The 4,265-nt window shown below is 47.8% G+C and overlaps 1 pseudogene across 1 annotated transcript; it reads right to left on the bottom strand.

Moving 5' to 3' along the window:
- Positions 1-2,390: 2,390 nt before the first annotated feature.
- Positions 2,391-3,585, bottom strand: LOC101012860 (annotated as a pseudogene). Its single transcript, XR_649913.4, has one exon. The product of XR_649913.4 is annotated as a 40S ribosomal protein S2 pseudogene (transcript).
- Positions 3,586-4,265: the final 680 nt, after the last annotated feature.

Genomic DNA, 4,265 nt, shown 5'->3' with positions numbered 1-4,265 from the left:
AGATAAGCTGATTGTGAGGAAAATTACTTGCAGGAGCAAATCTTTAATATGGATGAAACCTCCTCTTCTGAAAATGGATGTCTGAAAATACTTTCATTTATAAAGAGGCCAAGTTAATGCCAGGTTTCACGGCTTTTAAGGACAGTCTTGCTTGAGAGCAATGTGGCAGGTTACAAACTGAAATCCTTTGTGATCTGGAACAGGGAGAGCTCCAGGGTCTTCCAGCTTATCAATAAATGCATGTTGAGGCCTGGCATGGTGGCCCACACCTGTAATCTCAGCACTTTGGGAGGCAGATCACGTGAGGTCAGGAATTTGAGACCAGCCTGACCAACGTGGTGAAACCCAATCTCTACTAAAAATACAAAACTTAACTGGGTGTGGTGGTGGACACATGTAGTCTCAGCTACTAGGGAGGCTGAGGCAGGAGAATTGCTTGAACCCAGGAGGTGGGGGTTGCAGTGAGCCGAGATCACACCACTGCACTCCAGCCTGGACAACAGAGCGAGACTTGGTCTCAAAAAGAAAAAAAAGATCTGATGGTTTTATAGGAGGAAAGCCCTTTCACCTGGTTCTCATTCTCTCTTGTCTCCCGCCATGTAAAATACGACTTGCATCTTCCACCATGATTGTGAGGCCTCCCCAGCCACGTGGAACTGTCAGTCCATTAAACCTCTCTTTCTTTATAAATTACCCAGCCTGGGGTATATCATTATCAGCAGCACGAAAACGGACTAATACAGTAGTAGAAAGTAGTAGTAGCTTAAAAGCTGCTACAGCTCCTTGATCCATTGGTTGGATCAAAGAGGTGGTTTTTGAAGGCAGAATCACCACTCTGATACCGGGATGAAGATCACCAGTAAAAGGCAGACGTGTGGGAGCATTATCAACAATAAGCAAAATCTTGGAAGGTATGTTCTTCCCCAAACAATACTTCTCCCTGTACTGGCATAGCAATTCAGGAGTGCACCTTGGAAGCGGAGCTGGGTCATTCATGACGTTTCATTGCTCCTGAAGTACACTGGCAGCATATGCTTGTTTTTTGTTGTTTGTTTTTTAAAAGACAGGATCTCACTCTGTCATCCAGGCTGGAATGCAGTGGTATGATCATTGCTCACTACAGCCTTGAACACCTGGGCTCAAGAGATCCTCCTGCCTCGGCCTCCCAAAGTACTGGGATTACAGGTGTGGACCACCATGCCAGGCTTCAACATGTATTTATTGATCAGCTGGAAGGCTCTGGAGTTTTCCCTGTTCCAGATCACAAAGGGTTTCAGTTTGTAACCTGCCACATTGCTCTCAAGCAAGACTGGAATTACAGGCATGAGCCACCGTGCTCGGCCCCATCAGATTTTGTGAGATTTATTCACTATTGTGAGAACAGTATGGGGGAAACTGTCCCCATGATTCAATTATCTCCCACCGGGTTCCTCCCACAACACATGGGAATTATGGGAGCTACAATTCAAGATGAGATTTGGGTGGAGACACAGCCAAACCATATCCACTACCCAAGGAAGACCTTTACCCAGGCTATTACTGCAACTGAGAGAGACACTAAGAAGACGCTGGTGTAATTCTAGAAGGATTACAATGTTTATGACTGCATCAAGGACCTTGCTTGAGACTGGGGCAATGTTATCAAGGCATGTCTGCATGGCATCTGGAAGAAGAAACTGAATAGGTTTGTTCATGACTTCAAAGGATTTGCCAAGGATAAGAAGGTTGCAAAAATCAACATAGCTGTGGTTGGAATTGGCAAACAAGTTTAACCTCGGTGTGGATGAGGATGCCATTGAGGAGGTCCTAGAGGTGGTTCCTAAGGAACCGATGAATGAGGGATTCTTGGAACTGGAACAGGAACACATAGCTGAAGAACAGGCAAGAGAAAAGGAAACTGCAGAAGAAAAAGAACTTCCAAGAAAATTCACAGTGAAGGGCTTAGTAGAAGCTTTTACAGACCTCAACCAGCTCCTTAAAAAGCTTGGAAACATGGACCCCCCCGACAATGAAAGGTTTTCCTTAACAGAGAGGAATGTTTATGGTGCAGTATTTTCTGACAAGAAAATCTATGATGAAAAAAGAAACAGGTCCAGGTGCAGTGGCTCAGACCTGTGATCTCAGCACTTTGGGAGGCCGAGGCAGGAGGATTGCTTGAGCCCAGGAGTTCAAGAACCTGGACAACAGAGTGAGACCCTATCTCTACAACAAGGTGGCACATGCCTGTAGCTTCAGCTACTTGGGAGGTTGAGATGGGAGGATCACTTGAGCCCAGGAGGTTGAGGCTGCAGTGAGCTGTGATTGTGCCACTGCACTCCAGCCTGGGTGACAGACTGAGAATCTGTGTCCAAAAAAAAAAGAAAAAGAAAAGAAAAGAAAAAAGAAAAAAAGAAAAGGAAAAAGAAACAAACCAAGCAAACCACCATGTATTTCATCAGAGTGATACCTCCTCAAGAAGAGCCTCAGGCAGGTCCTTTAGGAAGCATTCCAGAATAAGGCATTGTTATTACAGGAGATGACAGCCCCAGATGTGTTACTGCCCCTAGAGACCTTCCAGTGGGATGAGATGTGATGGTGGAAGGTGGGAAACAGTGATATTGATGATCTTGACCCCGTGTAGGCCTAGACTAATGTGTATATTTGTGTCTTTTTTTTTTTTTCAGGCTTAATTCACTTTATTTTTCTTGTATAAAAACCCTATGTTGTAGCCACAGCTGGAGTCTGGGTTGGCTGCAGCGAGACTCTGGTGTGGGTCTTGACGAGGTGGTCAGTGAATTCCTGATAGGGAGACTTAGTGAACACAGTCTCCTTCCAGAGGTCGGGGGTCAGGTAGCTGTAGGTCTTAGAGATGGCATCAAAGGTGGCCTTGGCAAAGTTGCCCAGGGTGGCAGTGCAGCCCCTGGCTGAGGTGTAGCAGTCATCTATACCAGCCATCATGAGCAGCTTCTTGAGCACAAGCGCCGAGACGATGCCAGTGTCCGTGGGTGCAGAGATGAGGTGCACCAGCACGGAGCCGCAGTGGCCTGTCACCTTGCAAGGGACGGTGTGGGACTTGCCAATCTTGTTCCCCCAGCAGCCTCTGCACATGGGGACGATGGAGAGCTTGGCCAGGATGATGGCCCCGCGGATGGCAGTGGCCACCTCCTTGGAGCACTTAACACCCAGACCGCCGTGTCCATTGTAGTCCCCGATGGCAACAAATGCCTTGAACCTGGTGCGCTGGCCGGCATGGGTCTGCTTCTGGACGGGTATAATCTTCAAAACCTCGTCCTTGAGAGAGGCCCCTAGGAAAAAGTCAATGATCTCAGATTCCTTAATGGGCAGGGAGAATACATAGATCTCCTCCAGGGACTTCATGTCCTTGACCAAGCGGCCCAGCTTGGTGACGGACATCCACTCCTTATCCTCCGCCTTGCCTCTGCGAGCTCCGCGGCCTCGGCCCCGGCCCCGTCCACTGCCGCGACCCCGGCCCCCGATGCCACTGCCGAAGCCTCCGTGGAAGCCACCGCAGTCCCCCATCCCAGGGCTCCCAGGGCCCCCGGGGCCTCCGGGCTCCCCTGCTGCACCGGCGTCATCCGACATTTGGTGTTTTCTCAGAGAAGAAGGTATGTGTCTGTTTTTAACAAAAAAAGTTTAAAATATAAAATGTTTGTTTATTTATTTATTTATTTTTGAGATGGAGTCTCTCTCTGTTGCCCTGGCTAGAGTGCAATGGCGTGATCTCGGCTCACTGCAAGCTCCACCTCCCGGGTTCACGCCATTCTCCTGCCTCAGCCTCCCGAGTAGCTGGGACTACAGGCCCAGCTAATTTTTGTATTTTTAGTAGAGATGGGGTTTTACTGTGTTGGCCAGGTTGGTCTCGAACTCCTGGCCTCAAGTGATCAACCTGCCTCGGCCTCCCAAAGTGCTGGGATTACATGGGTGAGCCACTGTGCCCAGCCCCAAAAATAATTTTAAACAGGAAGAAAATTTAGTGTAGCCTAAATATACAGCGTTTATACTATCTGGAGTAGAGCACAGTCATGCCCTAGGCCTTTATAGTCACTCACCACTCACTCACTCACTCAACCAGAGCAACTTCCAGTCCTGCAAGCTCCCTTCATAGTAAGTGCCCTATACAGATGTATAATTAAAAAAAAATCTTTTATATCATGGTTTTACTGTACCTTTTTAAGATAAATAAAGTTATTTGAGACAAGATCTCACTCTGTTAACCAGGCTGGAGTACAGTGGCGTGATCAAGGCTCACTGTAGCCTCAAGTTCC

The sequence above is a fragment of the Papio anubis genome, chromosome 7 (genome assembly GCF_008728515.1).
Source record: "Papio anubis isolate 15944 chromosome 7, Panubis1.0, whole genome shotgun sequence".
Lineage (NCBI taxonomy): Eukaryota > Metazoa > Chordata > Mammalia > Primates > Cercopithecidae > Papio > Papio anubis.
Note: the sequence above shows the minus strand (reverse complement) of the source record. Positions and strands in the feature narration are given on the sequence as shown.